Source organism: Myodes glareolus, chromosome 4 (genome assembly GCF_982192425.1).
Source record: "Myodes glareolus chromosome 4, mMyoGla1.1, whole genome shotgun sequence".
Lineage (NCBI taxonomy): Eukaryota > Metazoa > Chordata > Mammalia > Rodentia > Cricetidae > Myodes > Myodes glareolus.
Genome location: NC_142029.1, coordinates 19873136 through 19893151, shown reverse-complemented (window position 1 = coordinate 19893151; position 20016 = coordinate 19873136). Strand labels below are relative to the sequence as shown.

The following is a 20016-nucleotide window of genomic DNA, read 5'->3' as shown; positions in this document are numbered from 1 at the left end:
TTGTGCTGATAAAACGCCTGGCAAAAGCAGCAAGGGTTTATTCAGGCTCACCGCTGAGGGTTCATACAGCTCACCATGGCAGAGAAGGCATGGCAGCAGGCGCTTGAGGCAGCTGGGCACACTGCATCCACAGTCCGGAAGCAGAGATGAAGGAATGCCGGTTGGTGCTCCTTGCAGTCTCCTTTTTAACTTAGTCTCGGCCCCCGGCCCGTGAAATGATTCCCCACACAGAGGGTATGCCTTTCTCCTCATCTCTTCATCTAGACCCTCCCTCCGAGACGTGCACACAGTTTCGTTTCCAGAGTTATTCTAAGTCAATCTGGCAGTCAAGATTAATATCCCAGTCTATATTGGTGGTGGTGTCTTGAGTTGGAAGTAGAGAGAGATTGACAGCAAAGGGGAGACTTGACAAGGAGAGAAATGCTTTGTGTGTGGGTGTAGAGACGACAGTTATGTGGTGGTACCCGTGGTCGAAAGTCAACAGTTGTACTGCAGATGTGTGGGAAGTGCTCTTTGGTGCAGGTATAATTGATTAAAAGTAAAAATCAAGGATTGATGAGAAAGGCACCTCCATCTAAGGCACCTCCCACCACCTAAGCTCCGCCTCTGGGACTCACGTGCTAGGAGGAGAGAACCAGCTCTTGGAAGCTGTCCTTTGACCTACACACATACAGACACACACCTCTTGCCCATGCACACACACACCACAAATAAATCTAAAAAAAGATAGTAAAAACAAAAATGTACTGTTTGGATGCTCAGTGAGCATTCAAAGACTGAAAGAGAATGTCACATAGTAAGTAGTGATTAAAAAAAAAATCTTTCCATGTGTATGAGGTGCACGGGTGTTTTGCCCAGATGTGTGTCTGCGTACTATGAGAGTGCGTGGTGCCCACAGATGCTAAGAGAGGGTGTCAAATCCTCCGGAACTGGAACTCCAGATGGCCGTGAGCTACCAAGTGGGTGCTGGAAATAGAACCTGGGTCCCCAGAAGTACAGCTGGTGCTCTCAACTGCAGAGTCATCTTTCCATTACCCCGTGACCCCTTTTCTTAAAGTGAGCACAAAATAACACCCCAACAGCAAGATTAACTTAGATGCACCCATATGAAACCATAGCCATTGTTACGTAAGCAGACAGATAGGCAGTGTGTTATTATTTCTGTGAAATAAGTACATATGTTTTTTTAAAAAATGCAGTAAATAAATTAACCAACAAAAGCATGCAGATGCACTGAGAGCTTCAGTGTTGCAAGGAGGGGACATCATGAGAACTTTAATCTCACGCTTTCTTCAGGCCATTCTATCCTTTTTTATGAGTGTGATTTATTTTTGTAATTAAAATTTTCAAAAACAAAATCAGTTCATCCCACTCTTTTGTCCCAAACCACTTTATGAGTCATCGCTGCTCATGAGAGCATGGCTCTTAGCTTGGCAGGCAACGTACTCCGTGCTCTGGTTCAGTGGAGCAGCCTGCTCAGTATCCATGGATGCGCTCACGCCTCTTGTTTCATCCTCACAGCCTCCTGTGAAGGGACTCAATACTGCACTCCTAGCACTTGACATATGATTTGGCACATGGTGGGCACCCAATATTAATGACAGAGTTGCCAGAACTCCTCATCTCTTTCTATTGCCAACCTCAAGTTGTGGCTGACCTCACCTTTCCTATCCGCTGATGCTGTGCAGGCACAGCCGTCAGGTGAGGAAGCCAGAAGAAAGGATGCGATGCAGGGATGATGGAACCGAGAGCCCTGCTCTTGTGGCTGCAGAAGGTGAAGATGTCAGAGATGGGAGATAGCTTCCCAATCAGTCCACGCCTTCATGGGCATCTGCCAAGTGTCACACCGCGATGACCTGGGGTTTGTGTGGCCAGGCTTCCCAGTTTGTTCTGCCATTCACCCCTATTCTGAGTTTCTAAAGACCTCCTGTGAGGCCCCTAGCCATGGAGACCGCTGGATATTGTCCACAGGCTTCTCTCCTTTGCTCCTTAAATAAAATTCTTTGTCTCTATTCCAAAGTTTATTGCCAACTCTAGAATCTAGAAGAACATCCATTAACCCAAGGGCATCTTTGTTTAACTAAGTGAATGTCCCATGGTAGTGAGCAAAGACTTCTGCATAGAGAGCATCTCTGTTCCCTGTCTTCTCCACAGACACAAGGTGTAACTGACCACAGCAATTCACTGCCCTGAGCACCAGTATTTGCTGAACTGAGTTGTGTGGCTGGTATGCTGTTCCCACCGCCAGACTTCCGTGAGTCCTGAGCTGAAAGGGGAAGGAAGGAAGAATGTAAACCCTTCCAAGGGATCCTCCTCCCACACACACCCTCTTCCTCAGCTGAAAGGCTGAGTGATGACCTTAGCCCAACACAGACAAAAGGGCCCCAGCTAGGGCTTAATGTCCCAAGCTGTGCTGGCTGACTGCTCCTTCCAGACTCTTCCCACCCCTTCAGACCACACTCCTGGGGATACTGAAGAAGAAGGACTGTGGGAATACCATGGAAATGTACAGACAGAGGCAGGACTAAGTGGTTTTTAGACTTGGTGGTTTATGGACACTAAAATCTAGATGCTTGGGAGGAAGATGATTAATAAATCCATCTCCCTCGATACCACACAAGACCTGATTAGAAGTCATCCCTTCAGGGCTGGAGAGATGGCTCTGTGGTTTAAGAGCGCTGGCTGTTCTTCCAGAGGTCCTGGGTTCAATTCCCAGCACCCACATGGCAGCTCACAACTATCTGTAATTCTAGTTCCAGGGGATCCGATACCCTCACACAGAGTATATACAGGCAAAACACCAGTGTACATTAAATAAATAAATCTTTATTTAAAAAAAAGAAGTAATCCCTTCAAAAATATGGCCAAGGGCCTCCGGGGGACTAGATTGCTGGGGCCCAAATGAAGAGCAGTCTCAGACTGAAGGTACAATAAGGATGGATGGGGTGCCTGGGAGGATGATCAAGAATTGGCCATCAGGACGGACAGACGCTGGTGACAGGAAGCAACTCAGTCTTTCTGATAATAGTGGGACAGACAGAAGGACACAGAAGGTCAATAAGTACCTCACCCTGTGGACTCTCTCCCTCCGGAGCCCCCACCCTCACCTCTTCAGAGGACAACAGCACACATGCCCATAGATGGACCCCTGCAGCCCCAGTGCCCATGCTAACCAGGTACCAGACCCGGCAGGCATGGGCACCTTCTTTGTCATGCCACGCCTCCGGTGAGCAGTGAGGCAAGGGACTTGTCATTCTCACCTGCTGAATGGGAAGCAGCGCCCCAAACAGGAGTATGGGGGGAGTGGACTCCAGAGAAAGAGGCTTCCACTGGACCAGATACTTATTAACCTTCTGTGTCCTTCCATCTTAAACAACTTACCCAAGCTCACATGGCTGGTGAGAGAGGAGGCACCAACCCAAACACACCCAGATATGTTGGGGGGGGGCCTTGTTCCCTGCATGATCATGCCCGAAAGGCCAAAGGGTGAGGTTCGAACCATAAAGATCACTCGCTGCACAGTATAAACATGCAGATTGACAGCCCAGCTACACTCCAGACAGGCCTGAGGGACATCTAACCATGCATGGCACTGAAAATTGAAATAGTAAGAGCAAGACAGAGTGTGGCTGCTTTTGTTCTCACGTCAGCTCTTTTGATAAAGGGCTAAAAACTCAAAAAGGTGTGGATTGAGGCACAGGATTCCTTGCCAGTGTCTTCCGGCCACCATTCTGCCTCAGACTCTGTAGCTGTCAGTTTGGGGCTGGACACAGAAGTAACAAGTAATTGGGAGCTTCAGAAGATGCTGAGGGTTTGGGAGGGTGACATGAAGGCAGGGTTCTCTTTCCTGAGCAAGCCTCTTTCTCCATTCGCAGAGGAGGCGGGCTCTGACTATTGTGCTTCTTATAATATCAGTGTATCCCCACAAGTTTCCTGCCCCAATCCAAGATGTTTCCTCTGGCTCTGAAATTGCACCTGCTGTTCCCACATTGAGACATTTGGCTTGCACAGTCAGCACCCTTACCTCCCACCTTCCAGCATGGTTGGAACCTCCCACAAAAGTCTCACCATAGACATGACTTGACCTAATCAAGAGATTCATGGGTACAAAAGCCACTGTCTAATTGCGTTCACAAATGGCTCCCAAGGGGTCTTGGTTGCATTTAGGGTCCTGCATCTGACCGGCGGTGGAACATGATACGCATTTACAGCATGGAGAGAGATGGCAGGACCTCACATTGACAGTGTGACAAGGTGGTGTCGGATTCCAGGCACTGCCTCGGCTTTTACACAAAAACCAACTTGGACTTGAAGCAGACAAGATCCTCTCATCCTTGAGAGCAGTCCCAGTCTCCCAGACCTCCCTTCCCAGTTTCTTAAAGACTGGTCTCCATGCCAACTTAAATATTGCATTTGGTTGGGAGAGAAGGAACCGCAAGCCCAGAATGGAAGTCAAATTATTCCACAAATATTGCTTATTTAAATAACATTTTTAAAAATACATCATGTTCAGTGGTGAAGAACTACTAAATTATTGAATTCCCCGAAGCATCCTACAGGCTTTCAAGTGGCTCATGAAGCCCTATAAAAGAACGTGATAAATAGTCAAAAAGGAACGCTGGGCTCCACGTCAGGATGCCTGGATGAGCCACCGTGAAACATCTTCATGTAAGCTTTCCACTTAAACCAACGATTAAACAGATTAAACAGATGATTAAACAAATAAAGATTAATGAAACAAGTAAAGTAATCAAATCTGTATGGGTGTATAAACGAACGATTCCCAACAATATTAGAACAAATTGTCTAAAACTAATAGGGAAATGCGTCAGCTCGGTCCCAACAGCTTTTGTTGGGCTCGCGCTTGGATGTAATCAAAACATTTGTTTAAACTAAGATGGATATGAGGCGCTAAGATGTCAGTTTCTTGAAAGAGAAAAATAAAACAAAAGCAACGTCTTTGGTGAGGAGACTGGCACCAGCGACGGGGCTGCATTGCTGAGGGAGCTGTGAATGTCGCAGGGAGGGACGCGACTCTGTCTGCTTTTGAAAACAGGCTGTGCACAAGTAATAAGTACCAGTAGGCCGGAACAAGACAGAAGTAGCTCGACGCTTGAAAATTTGAGAGGGGGAGAAACTGTCCAGATATCCTCCAGCCCTTTAGAAAGCCCCATTTAATCATGAGCCATTGATACGCTAATTACAATGTGGGCATACCCCTTCCTTCTTCTCCCTGAGAGTGGGGCTATTCTCCCTGTACGATGAAGAGAGAATAGCTTTGGGTTTCTTAACAAGGATGGCCTATTCAGATATTTTTCATTAATTAAAACTAGTGTGTTGCTTTAGGTTTTGTTTTTGTGAGTTTTTTTTTTCCCCTGATCTTGGGGTTTTTGTTGACAACTCATTTGCTAATTCCTTGCCTGGGAAATCTAAAGCTTTGCTGTTCCGAGTGTGGTCCTTTGAGGCAGCAGCATTCAGCACGCCGAGGATGCAGACCCTCTGGCCCTGCCCCAGGCTGCTGAATCCAGGTCTGCATCTTCGTGGTTTTCTCAAGGAATGTTTGAGAGGGGCTGAATTGCGTGTCCAAGCCACAGTGGTTCACTGGGTAAAGAGGCCGAAGTGTCTCTTTCTTTAAGGTGAAACTGTGTAAAGAATGCTGGGGTGGGGGGAGGGCGCACTGGGAAGAAGGGCTGGGAGCTGCTGTAACGTGTCAGCTGGGGCCATGGCATCTCCTTGGCAAGCGGTGTTGCCACCTGCTCTGGCTGGGCAAGCGGGCCATGTGTGTTTACGGGGCAAGCACCAGAAATTAGATTTATCTCAGCAAAAGATGTGAGTCATGAGTTGGAGGCGGGGGTGGCTCAGTCAGTAAAATGCTGGCCTTGCAACCATGAGAACCTAAGTTTGATTCCCAGAGCCGGTGAATAAGAACCAGAACAAGAATAAGCCTCTACTGCCAGGTTTAGTGCCAAAGGCCTTTAATCCCAGTGCTCAAGAGGAAACGGCAGGTGCATTTCTGTAAGTTTGGGTTCAGCACGAGCTACTTAATGAATTCTAGGTCAGCCAGGGCTACATAGTGAAATCCTGTCAACAACAACAAGAATCCTGGACCTGTTTAGAATCCCATGCCGGGGAGGCAGAGACAGCTGCCCCTCTGGGACTCTGCCAGCCAGATTTGCCTCCTTAGAAAGTACAGATCAAGGAGAGACACTGTGTTTAAAAACAAGGTGCATGGCTCTCGAGGAATGATACCAGAGGTTGTCCTCAGCCTCTATACACATGCATATGCACCCTTACATACGCGTGTGCACGTGCGTGCATACACACGCACAGAGGAACATGCAGACATGTGCACACATACACACACAATGTGAGTCACTTGCTCTTCGGTACTCACAAATCTACTGGACCCTCTCAGAGCCCACAGGCAAGCTGCTGCTTCAGAGAAGCTAGGCTGTGGTCCACAGCCCCCAGAATTCCCCACTCTGTCCTCTCTTCTGCTTCTCTCTCAGCCCCTATTTCAGGCCATCTCTGTAATCCAGCTGCCTGTCTACGCACAAATTAAAGAAGTCAGCTCATGCCTAAAACACCCCAAATCTCCGTCTACTTAGAGGCAGAGTCTCAGAGGCCAACTTCCAAGTCTAAGGTGGGATATCAGGGGTTACTCTGTTGATAGAGTGGCCTGCCAGTCCAGTTAGTGACAGAGAGAGACCATGCCAGCCTGCTATGCTTATACAGAACTTTTGTATAGTGTGTATGTGTATGCTTGTGTGTGTGTGTGGGGGGGGTGGTATGAGAAAGGGGAAAGAGGAGGAGGAGAAACTTACTAAAGCACAGAAGCATAGGAGTTGGAGAAATGGCTCTGAAGGAAAAGTGCCTGCACTGTTCTTCCAGAAGACCCAAGTGGGATTCCCATCACGCCCACCAGGCATCTTGCAACTACTTGTAACTCCAACTTCAGGGGACCCAATACCCCTTCCAACCTTTGCAGGCACCTCACATACACCCACCCCCCATACACACAATTAAAAATAAATGTAATACAGAAGTTTGGGGTTTAGAGAGATAGTTCCATTGTTTAAAAAGCTTGCCATGAAAATTTGAGGATCTGAGTTTGGATTCCCAGCACCCTGTAGAAATAGTAGAGCACATGCCTGTAGCCTCAGAGCTGGGAGGCAGAGATGAGAGGGTCCCTGGGACTTGTCCAGACAGCCTGGACAGATCAGTGAAAGACCCTACATCCAAAACTTAGATGCATAGATAAAAGAAGACACACAATATCAACTTCCAATCTCCACCTCCACACATGTGCGTGCGCGCGCACACACACCAGAATTCTAGGTGTCATTAGGAGGTCCCGGCTCAGAGCTCTGGGTTGAGCCTAGGATTTATAACTCCTAAGCTCTCAAGTAACTTCTATCTCCCACCCACAGATCCACACGGGCAGCCTAGAGAAGAACAGGTTGGAACTTCTGAACTGATCAGCAGGGGCCTGAGGGCCAGAAGAGGTGCCTGATTCCATGCCCATCAGCCAGCTAATGGTGAGCAAAATAGCGGGGGAGCATATTAGAAAATAAATAGCCAGAACTAAAAGTTTCATTATGTTCAGTCATTAGTACCAGGCTAAGGACCCAGAGCACCCCCATCCCTGGCTCAGAGAATTAGCTCCTGACCTCACATGCTATTTGTTTTGGTCACTTGGGGAGAGGAAGGTCAAAGGTCTTCAGAACTCTGCTGCTGGAGACAGCATTGACAAAACTAAGTCTTGTTTCCTTACATGTGAGACGTCAGCCCCTCACCAGCATGGCATGGCAGAAGAGAGGGAAGGGACCAGAGACCGTGCTTCTTGTCTGCACGAAGATGCAGAGTCCAGAAAAGGTCATCTGAGACCACACAGTCACGGACCAGAGATTTGACCGCAGCCTCCTGACCACATTCGCCTCCCTCTGATCAGGACAACGACTACTCTCCCAGCCCACCCCACAGGGCATGACCTACCCAGCCATATCGCTAGAAACTCTACCTGGCAGGGGTTTACCAGGCAGGGCTCAGTAGATCCCATCTTGCCCAATCCCTGGCACCTGAGCAACCTAGTGGCTAGTTTGTCTGCGAGCTCAGGTGAGCATGGGGGATGGTTTCCCTGACAACAAGCCAATTATAAGATTCACAAAAGCGCCAAGGCGAGGAAATCACAAGCAGATCACAGAACCGGATTCTCTGGAACCTGGAAGGAATTTTGGAAGCAAGAAAATGAAGATGAAACCTTACTTTCCCAATGAAGAGGCAGAAGCCTGAGGTGGAAGAACCCTTTCCAAGGTCACACAACTAAACAGCAGGAGTACAGGCCTAACATTAAAGTCAGGCCTGGTAAGATGCCTCATCTGATAAAGTTCATGGCACAGTCCTGAGAACCCAAACTCACTCATGTGAAAAAGAGGGCATGGCGTCACATCACTGTAACTCCAGCACTGGGGGACAGAGAGAGTCAGGTTCCGGGGACTCTCTTGGCAGCCACTCTAGCAGAATGATGAGTTCCTAACTCAGGGAGAGACCCTGTCTCAAAAGCAAGATGGAGAAGTGAATGAGGATAGCGAACTGCTATCAACCTCTGACTTCCACATGTGTTCACACAGTAGAACACCTACACACACACAAACACACATACACACATATACATATACATACAAACACACACATACACACACAAACACACACCTACACACACAAACACACATACATATGTATACACCCACACACACACAAACACACACATATACATACATACATATACATACACACATAAACACACACATACACAAACACACAAACAAACACACAAACAAACACACACACACACACCACCACTACCACCACCACCACCACCACCAAGACCACATTACAGTTGCTTCAAAGACTGAAGAGGTGGCTCAGAAGCTAAGAGTACATATTACTCTTGGAGAGGACTTGCATTCAGGACCCGTCACCCACATCAGATGGCTCATAACTACCTATAACACCAAACTCCAGGAGATCTAATGTCCTCTTCTGGCCTCCATGGGTACTCAAATGCATATGCATCCACCCTGGCATGCATACGTACACACATATATAAAAATAAAAATAAAATCGTCAAAATTGTTTGTCCAAGTTGGGTGTTCCTTCTGGCCCATTCTGCTGGGGAAGCTGGAATGAGTCTTCCTCAGGGCTCAGTTGTGGACTGGTCTCTGGGAAACCCTGCAGCAAACCTTTGCCCTTCCTTCGTCCTGGAAAACGACATCTTTCCACGCCACCTTGCAATCATCCATTTGCTGTACTGAAATTACTGCAGCCTCATTTGCTTATTTTAGTCACAATGGGTCTGCAGTTTAGACTCAGCTTCTGTGAGTTGCCCAAAGACAGAATCAATTCCTGGGCCAGATTGTCTTTTAGTGACCAGAAAGTGCAGACTGCCTATATGATAGCCCCTCCCAAGTATCAAGGAATAAATAAAAGATGTAGTGAGTTTCTGCCCCCTCCACATTTCCTGGGTCACTAAGGAAGTGACTTCCATTAAGAATTCTCACTCATCTGTAGCCCAAGAAATACATCAAATGCTCACTGGTCTGCATTTCCAGGGTGGCCTCCTCCTTAGGCATCCCGGAGTCAGGAGTGTGGGCACCGATATTTATGGATGTGGTCAAGCAATGACATGGTAAATGTTCAGGGGACAGAGGTCTTTGTAGGCTCCACTGTAGCGGAGACAAGGGGATGACTCAGAACACTGGAGAATCACAGGACATTCTAAGCCATCCTGGAAGACAAGCAGGGCAGAAGGAGAGGCTGATGGGAACTCATGGGGGTGCATGCAGACGTTTGTGTATGTCTTGTTACCCAGAGCCTTTCAGCGTAGGGTGGCTGTTTGAATTGTGGGTCATGATTAATGTTTTTGATCCATTGTTGTGTTTTTCCCAGAATAGCATTGGGTATCTAGCCAGCCAAAGAAATGATGTCCTCTGACCTCCTTGCAAATGACATGGCATTCTCCCCACTTTCCCCTCCTCTCCAACAAATAAATACAATTTATAAAATAAAATTTTAAAAACAGAAGAAATGGAGGTAGACTGGGTTGAAGCCCCCAGATTCCACCCCCAGCACTGTATAAACCAGCACAGTGGACATGCCTGTCATCCCAGCACACTGGATGTGAGGACTTCAAGATCCTCTGGTACATAGTGAATTTCAGTCCAACCTGGACACCGGAGACTCAAGAAGAAGACAAGGGGAGAAAGAGAAGGAGGAGGAGGAGGAGGAGGAGGAGGAGGAGGAGGAGGAGAGAGAGAGAGAGAGAGAGAGAGAGAGATTAGCATTAATAGCATAAGGTCCCTTTACGAAATAAGGGGATCCACATTTTACTGTGAGAGTGGGGTTCTACCCAGTTGGGGGCATAGCTCTGAGTGCCATAGACACCTGTTGGGAACAAGTGAGGCGGCCAAGGAAACAGGGTGAATGCTTGGCATGCTGAGGCTTTGAAACGTTAACATGTGGGCTCTCTGCTTTCTTGGAGTGACCTTTCCAGTCAGCCCTAAGGAACTGTCTGCCCGGAGGGAGGTTAGGCTTTGTTTCCAGAGACATTCGGAAAGAAATAGTAGGGAATATTAAGCTACTGACACACAAATTATAGCTTTGTGTCTAGAATTATTCATGGACAAAATCTAGTAAGCCATATTTTGTCATCTCCCCCACTGGAATATCAACTGTTAGGATCTGGGCCACAGCAGTCCTACTGGGTAAAGTCCGTGTGGACAAAGCCCGGGCCCTTTGCCCTGAAGGAGGTATAAAGGGAGAGGACATGGTGGGCTGAGCCCCACTGGCTCTTCTCCTAACATCTACTGCTGTGGGCAGAAGTGAGCCCCGAAGGCCAGAAGTACACAGTAGGGTCAATGAGTCGACGACAGGGCTGGCAGTGGAGAGGGTGCCCAGTCAGCCAAGGGGAAGGCTTCTCCAGAGGAACAGAGCCAAGGAATGATTATACATTTTCCAGAGGATTTAGCAGACTGGCTGAGGGGATAGGGGCTGGGTAGTCTAATAGTGGCTGTCCTTCTTCCAGAGAGGCTGAAGACCCTCTGAATATCTCAGCAGTTCCAATCTCATGATGAAGGCCTAGAGTATTCCTGGAAAACCACCAGTCTTCAGGCAAAGAAGCTGGGTTCTGGTGGCAGTGAAGGACCTCTGGCAGCTGGAAGAAAATGGGTAGACTATAAACTGAACTTACTAGGGAAGTTCAGCTAGACAAGGGAAGGCAGGTAGGCAAGGAACATGTTTCCCTAGAGTCCTCTTTTTATCTGGACCCCCATCAGAAGATGCCACCCACTCTGAGGGAGGGGCTCTTCCCTGTGTTGGTTTTTCCTGGGCATGCCCTCACAGACCCAGTCAAAGGTGGACCTCTTAGCTGACTCCCCAGCCAGTCGATAGGTAATTGAGTTTAACCACCTCTAGGTGTCACCAGGCTGAGTTAGCCAAGGGAACTTCATTATGACCCTTCCCTGCCACAGGCTTTCACAGCAAATGTCCCTAGATAACACGGCAGAGACCAAGACACCTTGTCTAGATCCTTGGACCGGTCCACCATGCTCCACCCCAACACACGTGTCTTAGTTACTGTTTCTATTGCTGTGAAGAGACGCCATGACCACCACAACTTGTGCAAGGAAAAAAATTTAATTGGGGTGGCTTGCTTACAGTTTCAGAGGCTCAGTCCATTATCACCATGGCAAGGGAGCATGGTGGCATGTTGGCAGACAGTGTTGGCTACATCTTGATCAGAAGGCAACAGGAAGTGGACGGTGACACTGAGAGAAGCTTAAGCAGAAGAGACCTCAAAGCCTTCCCCACTTTGACACATTTCCTCCAACAAGGACACACCCACTTTAAGGCGACACCTCCCCATAGTGCCACTCGCTATGAGCTTATGTGGACCAATTACATTCAAATGACCACAACGTGTGTTTGTAAGTCTACAACCCATAGTGTTTTCAAGTTGCAGGAATCAGGCTTGGGGTTCTGGGTGGGGCAGGGGCACACTTCTAGCCTCACACGAGGAAAGACTTCTGAAATGAAACAAAGATGGGGAAAGAAAGACCAAGTCCCAAGGTCACCATGAGTTGCCCTGGATCCCACTGTGCCTGGGTTAACCTTAACTTTCACAGTCAGGACCACTTGTTCCTATTTTCTTTCCTCACAAGCTAATTTGAACTGTGTTTCTCATGCCACCGAAGGCAAGTCTTATGCATGCAGGAATACCAGGAAGCCATCCTGGAATGATAAGCTGTGACTAAACCCTGAGAGATGGAAAGTCGCTAGGGACAAAATGTCTCCGCTCCATCTCCCAACGTTGTTAATATACTGAAATGTAATTTCCTTGCAATGGTATTTGAAGGTGAAATTTGGGGGGTGGGGTGGAAATTAGGTCATGAGGGTAGAGCCTCATGAGAGGGGTTAGAGTCTTTCTAAGAAGGGATAGATGTGAGATAATGTCACTGTCTTAGGAGCAAGAAAAGAGACCACTGTGAGCCAGAAAGAGAACCTTATTAAACTCACCCCGGGGCAGCCTGATCGGGAACTTCCAGCCTTCAGAGCTGGGAGCACATAAGCCGTTACTACAGCCACCCAGTACATTGTTGTGGCATCCTGAAGGCAATAAGCTAAAACCCTTAGGTTAGTAGTCAGGGTGGATAACATGGGAATGGGAGTAAAGACAGTGGGCATGAGTTCCCATGGTGATGTGTGGCACATGAGGCAAGCAGGAGTTTGGAGGACAGCAACAGAGCCCAAGGCAAAGCATTAGGCTGGGCCCAATTACAGAAAACAAAGAGCACAGAGAAGAAGGTCCCTCTCTCCTGCAGCCAATGGATCTGTGAAAGGGGTTTGAGTTGGGGGTATAAATACGGGAGTAGTCCCAAGGAAGCCTCCTTTGAACTTGAAGCCAGAGACCCCAGGCAAAGAAAACTACTATAGCTTTCAGCTGGTCCTTCCCCGAGTGTTTCTTCATGTCATCTGTGGCCTCAGTAGGAACATGTGTGCTGTGACATACTTGAAAGGACATTTATTTCCATTCCCACTTTGGGTTCTGACTTGTCTGAAGTTGCTAAAACAAACAAGCAGTTCTGGGGATGTAGGTCAGTCAGTAGAGTTTGCCGAGCATTCGCAAAAGGCCTGGTTTTGACCAACAATGGTAAAGGGGGCATGATGGTGTACGCCTGTAACCCCAGTGTCCAGAGTCAGAGGCAGGTGGATCAAGGCCATCCCAGGCCACTGTTCTAGTTTAGTTTATACTGCTGTAATAAAATACTCAGAAAAGGCAACACAGGGTAGGAGAGGGGTTATTTGGCTCATAATTGCCCATCACAGTCTATCACATCAGGGACGTCAAAGGCAGGAACTTCAGCAGCTGGTTACACCACCTCCCCAGTCAAGAGCAGAGAGAAACACATGCACCTATGTTACCAGCTTGTTTGCTTTCAGCTAGCGTTCTTTATTTTTGCAGTTCAGGGCTTTCTGGTGCAGGAAATTGTCTATATTCTGTCAATTATGTTTTAAATAAACGCTAATTGGCCAGTAGCCAGGCAGGAAGTATAGGTGGGACAACCAGACAGGAAGTAGAGGTGGGTCAATGAGAACAGGAGAATTCTGGGAAGAGGGAAGCTCCCTCTGTAGTCCTGTCCAGACATCGAATAAGGAAGATGTGACCTTTTCCTCTGAAAAAGGTACCGAGCCATGTGGCTAACATATACTAGAATAATGGGCTAATATAAGTTAAAAGAGTTAATAAGAAGCCTGAGCTAATGGGCCAATCATTATAACTTATGTAGACCTCTGTGTGATTTTCTTTGGGGCCTAATGACTGTGAGAACCAGGCAGGACAGAAAACCTCAGGCAATAGTTTCCTGCCTAGGGAACAGCGCTGCCCATAGTGGGCTGGATCAATTAACAGTCAAGACAACCGCCCACAGACATGCCCACAGGCCAACCTAATTTAGACAATGTCTCAATGGAGACTCTTCCCAGGTGATTCTAGGCTGTGGGAAGTTGCCATTTCATACTAACCAGCACAGCTGCATAGTGAATTTGAGGTACGGTAAAGAGGTGACCCACATCGTATAACCCACATCTAAGTCCCTACACGCCTCGACTGTGGGCGGGGTGGGGGGGAGGATGACAGTGAGACCTTACGCTTTTCAGGGCCCAGAGGGGAAGCTGAACACCTGCATTCATTTACCATTGATGTGCTCAGTCAGCACACGTGGCTTCAGCAGCGTTCACTCGCGCACATGGGGGCCTGTTAGTGAGGAATCTGGAGCAGTGTTGTTGGGTCCCCTTCAGGCATGATACAACCGAGGTGAAAGGGAGTGGCCAGGCAGACTGCTCAGAAGAGAATCCCGAGGAAGCCCACTCTCAAGTTTGCTCTTCTTGGTGGCATCGCGTTCCTTATGATTGAGGCAAGTTGGATACAGACATCTTGGGAAAGGTATTAAGTCTCTATCTCCCCGACTTGAGCACTAGGAGTTGGATCGCTTGTTTCTTTGATCCAGTGCATGTTAGGAAAGGCACTGTTACATAGAGGACAAGTCTCTCCCATTGTTTCAGATCTAAAACAGGATTCACAGATCAAGGCAAGGGCTGCTGGGTAGCTGCTTGTGATCAGCAGCCCTCAGCTTCCTGTCCTCATCAAGAACTCACGTTTGGTCAGATGACATCATCTGTGATCCACAGGGTGGGCCTCTGGGAGTCCTTCCTTGACAGGCTTTTCAATGGCTCTTCCTGGATTTGTAGCATCCATTAGCTAGTCAGAGTCATCCATGCTAAGGCCTCTTTTGCCACTAATTTATGGACCTCCACAAGGCTGCACCATCCTGCACCCTCCTGGGACAGCCAGCTTTTATCACTGTGCCGCATGAAGGAACCATCAAAGCGATGATCCATGCACCCTGCTGACTAACTATATTGCTGCACACAGTACACAGTACCTCTTGGGTCACTGGACAGGGACATGGGGTCATTCAATCTAGTCAGCCAAATACCTTCCTGTCAGCAAATGTGTCTGTGAACCATGTGACCGGTATTTATTATGAAGTCAGCATTTAGCCTGTTTAATCAATTCCTTCACCGATTGCTTTTAGGACCAAGGAAATTTAAAAAAATAAAAAAAAAGCATACTCAAAAGCAGAGTTCTCGAAGAAGTCATGGTAGAAAGGACCACTGGGCCTGGTCTCTCTAGTCTCCTATTCCACAGGGAGCCAGGAAAGCCTACACATTGGAGCAACATGTTTCCTACAACCCCAAGAAAAATCTAGAAGGTTATACCCCTGGTGAGCCTGTCTAGCAGGAGGCACCCAGCCTGGTGTGATGGGTAGCTACCACCTTGCCCAGTGCTTCAAGCCTGACTCTCATCCTTCCAGGCACCAGCAGGTCGGCTCAGCTCTGAGCAGTTAGGTTTCTTTGTTTTTTTGTTTTTTTTTAAGTCTCATAAATTTCCAAGAAACTTCTCCAGACAACTGTCACGAGGCTGCACCTGCCAAACAAACACAAACAGAGCTCTCCTCCACCAGATTAGTTACTTAATTAAGAAGAGAAAGAGACAAGGCACATAATGTGGAGATAATTACCCATCTTGCCAAGTCTCCAAGTGGAGCGTGGCGCGCGCAGGCAAATTGCAGCACCGCCGCTAATGCATATTCATCCCAAGTTGTAACTGCTGCGAACACTTTCCACACAGACAGCAATATGTTCAACCAACAATCTCAGCTTCGTCTCCGATTCCTGCATCTTCCCACACCCTTCCCTTGACTCCCCAGGCTCCCTCCCCTGAGCTCTGTGAAGGAATTTGCTAAACAAAGCAAATAAGAAAACAGTTACAAGTGAGTGGAACCGCAACAACCCACTCCATCAAATTTGGCCTCAAAAAGGAGATGTTTCCATTTTTTTTTCTAACCTGTTGACTCATTGGATTCATTTCATTGAACAGAATTTCAAAGGCATTTTGGACGTGTTTACTTAATGTGTGTGTTGGGGGTAGGAGGCACTTGCCATGCATGTGTGCATACATGTAGAGGTCAGAGGACCATCAGGAGTAAGTGCTCTCCTTTCAGCAAGTGGATCCAGGAATCAAACTCGGGTCTTCAGCCTTGGTGACAAGCATCTTTGCTTGCCGAGCCATTTTGAGGGCACACAAAGATTTAGTGAGTATTTATTGTGCTGGCCCTGAAGCCTGTCTAGCGCTGCGAGGGACAGAGGGTAGAATAATGAGGCCTCACCCTAAAAGCCACACCCAGGGAGATGTACTCCCCCTCTTGCCTAAGCATGATGGGTCTTATTTTTGTTCCTTTTACAGGTGAAGAAATGGGCCAAGATGGTGGATGAAGTTGACGAGAGAACAGAATGACGAAATCGGGGCTGCGAGTCATTCTAAGCTAGCTGACGTCACATCTGATGGACCAGGCAGACAAGGAGAAACTCTGTCTTGAAAACACTAGAAACAGGTGAAAGAACAGAACTTGGAAACTCAGAGAACATGTGGGCTCTGAAGCTGACCAGCTCTGCTGCCTTGGCCAATCACTGAACTGTGAAAATGACCGCTTTCCTCATTAGCAAAATGTGGCTGGGGCACTGGTGGGGTGGGTCAGAGGATAAAGGGCTTGCCTAGAAATTTTGGGGACTGGGTTCAGATCCCCAGCACACAATTAAATAGTGAGTGGGTGGCCTTGTAAATGCAGAGCTTGGGAAGTAGAGACAGGGGAATCTCAGAGAAAACGGGATGACTAGACCAGCCAACTCGGAGAGCTGGCTTTCAGCTAGAGACCCTGTCTCAATATGTGACAGAGCGTAATTAAGGAAGACGTCTGTAATCAACCTCAGGCCTGTGCACGCAGAGAAAAGAAAATAAAATGCAGATGATGAGATCTAAGAACTAAAACTGCTCTTGTTAAATAAAACCAGATCCCTAAAGCAGTAGCCCAGAGCACACGGCACCCGACTATGCCTGAGAAATACAGAGGCCCCAGGCTTCTGAGAGCTTGACTTACAATCTCCTAATGGTGCAATGGCAATGCGTGTTCAGTAGAAACAACTAATTCTGACCCCTTCCCGGCCTAGTGATATCCAGCGCAGGACTCTCTAACGATACTTGCAGAAGTAATGAACTGCAGCTTCCAACTGGGCACATACTCATGAGGGCCAACAATCTAGATCGCGCAGCCAGTCTGTGCTGTTTGCTGGGGTAGGTGTATTAGACCCGCTGTTGACTGGGGCGACTTCATTTTCCATGAGTTTATCAGGGTTTAGTACCATCCCGAGTCAAGGAGCTCCGGCAGCCATACGTTTCCCCTGGCTGTGACTGAGGGGAAAACAAGCTCAGCTGGAGATCAAGGGGAGGGATAGGTCCAGGGCACAGATAGGAGTGGGGCCTGCATGCACGCAGGGGGTTGGGTTGGTCTTTCTGGGGCGGTGACATGGAAGGTTGCTGTATTCAGGAGAAGACGGTGATGGTGTGACCAGAGCCTGGGGAGGACCAGAGGAAGGGCAGCATGGACTGGCGCCTTGCGGTGTGGGACGAAGATTTCCCAAAGAGACACTTGTGCTTGTCCCTTGATTGTCAGACTACTGAAACAATGAATTTCATGAAATTGGAGTTCGCCCAGACATCTCATGCCGGGAGACAGAAAGAAAAGACTGGAGCCTGGTGCCAGTCAAAGGGAGAGCTTATCTATGGGAACGAGACATCAAGCAGCTTACCAGACCATCGTGCCGGAGAGCCTGAGAGCTAATGATGGTGGTGAGCAGTACCACACCTTGACCAGGACTGCAGAACTATGCACGCTTGATCTACTTAAACCAAAACTTCAAATCAGGACCCTATAGATGGAGGGACTCACCGGTTCATTTTGTTCCTCTTCTCGGTGTGACCACATGGAATAAATCTGATTCCCACCCCTAGGTTTTTCACTACTGTTTGTTTTATTAGCTTGTTGAGGACAAATAGCTGATCCTGGCTCATTAGGACTGCCAGGGCCCGGGCTCTAGCAAATCCAGTGACAGTGGACAGCCTTGACCAGAGGTAGAGCCATCAAGGACATTTGGAGGACAGTTTAGAAAGGGAGCAGCCTAAAGTGGGTCAGCCCACTCACAGTGGATAGTCAGGCTTTTAGAGCAATGAATTCTGGAAGGTTCCCAGATATTCAGAGAAAGAATTGGTTTGATTACTTCCAGAACATGTTCAAGGAGTAGGAAGCCGACAGCCTAACTTCTTTAGAAGCTTATATAGCCATCCTTAGCTGGTAGTTGATATCTTAGTAACCCTCCTGGCCCTAAACCAGTGCCAGGGCCAGTGGGAAACAGCCAGTCTCTAAGGAAGATGAATGAGGCGACTCATGTTAAATAACTCAGAATTTCCATTCCACCTCTTCTACCTCTGGTTAGGCCTGAGGAGCCCATGGCAGAAAAAGGATCTGCAGTGGGGCCTCCATAACTAAACCTTAGGGACAGAGCTTCATCCCATCATCCCTGCCCTTCTGCCAGGCTTTCACTAGGAGGCTGACTCTACTTGATCAAGACCGACAGGACGTGTTGGTACACTGAAGTTACTCTCCAATCAGTTGCGTTCCATATAAATGCTTGATGCTTGTCAAGAGCATCATTCAGAAGGCATGTCTGCATAGGTACTTGTCAACCTTGGCAATCATCTCTGGATATTTGTCTAATTTCGCTGCACCCAGTTAGGCCATTGTCAATGAGCAGAGGTGAGAAAAGACTCAATGAATAATGGTGCGGTGTTAGAATAAGTGAAAGTGGCTTCACTCTCCAGTGGCCTTCCCATGGCTTAGGATGAAGAAGAGCCCATTGCAGAGACTCAATCTGCAGTGTGTAGCAGAGTCCTAGTTTCGTTTATGTTGCTGTGATAAAATATCCTGACAAAAAGAAATTAGGGAGAAAGAGTTTATGTGGCTTATAATTCCAGGCCTTATAACCCATGGTTGTGGGAAGGCAAAGCAAGAACTTGAAGCTACCAGTTACAACCACAGTCAAGAGTAAAAATAAAGATAATTCATGCCTGTCAGTGCTCAGTTTGCTGTCTGCATACAGTCCGCCTGTCTCCTGACTAGAGAATGGTGCCACCCACAGAGGACTGAGTCTTCCCACATCAATTAACGTTTAAAACAATACCCCATAGACATGCCCAAAGGCCAACCTGATCTAGACAAATCCTCTGAAAGACTCTTCCTAGGTAACTCCAGATCTTGACAAGATGACAATTAAAATTATCCATCACACACACGGTAAACACAGTAACACACAAGGTACACACAGGAACACATAAGTTACACACAGTAACCTGACTGATAACTGAAATGACTTGGTTGCCCCACAGATATTTGGCTTTAGTTGACCTGGAACACGGATAAGCAACCCTAAGTTGTGATGTGTGGGAAAGATGGGAATCTTTGTGCCTGTTGTAGCCACCACTGATGGAACAGCATACAGTCCTCGATTGTAGCCTCACCATGAGGCTTCTGATCCTCCAAACTCTCTGAAGCTCCCATCTTTGCCCTGAAGGGATATTGAGGTCAGCTCACAGTACCAGAAGAAATATGAAAGGGAGAACACATTCTGCTGGCGTGGTTAGGGATGCCACGCATAGTCGGGGACCGAAGTGTGCCTTGGGAATGTGAGCACAAGGAAGACTGTACTACGCACAATAGCAGGGCTACACTCTCAAGACACAGGCAATGAACTGGAGAGAGATAGCTCAGTCAGTAACGTGATGCCCCCACAAGCAGGAGGACCCGAGTTTGATCCCTAGCACCCATATACAACAATGCTAGGCATGGTGGTATGACCCCAAGAAAGCATAAACTCTCACATTTAGCTTGTAATCCCAGTGCTGAGGAGGCAGATACGGGAGGATCCCAGGGATTGCTGGCCACCCTGGTCTAGCCTAATTGGTGAGCTCCAGGCAAATGGGAAACAATGGAGGGTCTCAAAGAAGGT

General features: G+C 47.8%; 1 pseudogene; it reads left to right on the top strand.

The window, feature by feature from the left end:
- The window catches only part of LOC148122204 (uncharacterized), a 76054-nt pseudogene extending 59640 nt beyond the window's left edge, over window positions 1-16414 (top strand).
- The last annotated feature ends 3602 nt before the right edge of the window (window positions 16415-20016 follow it).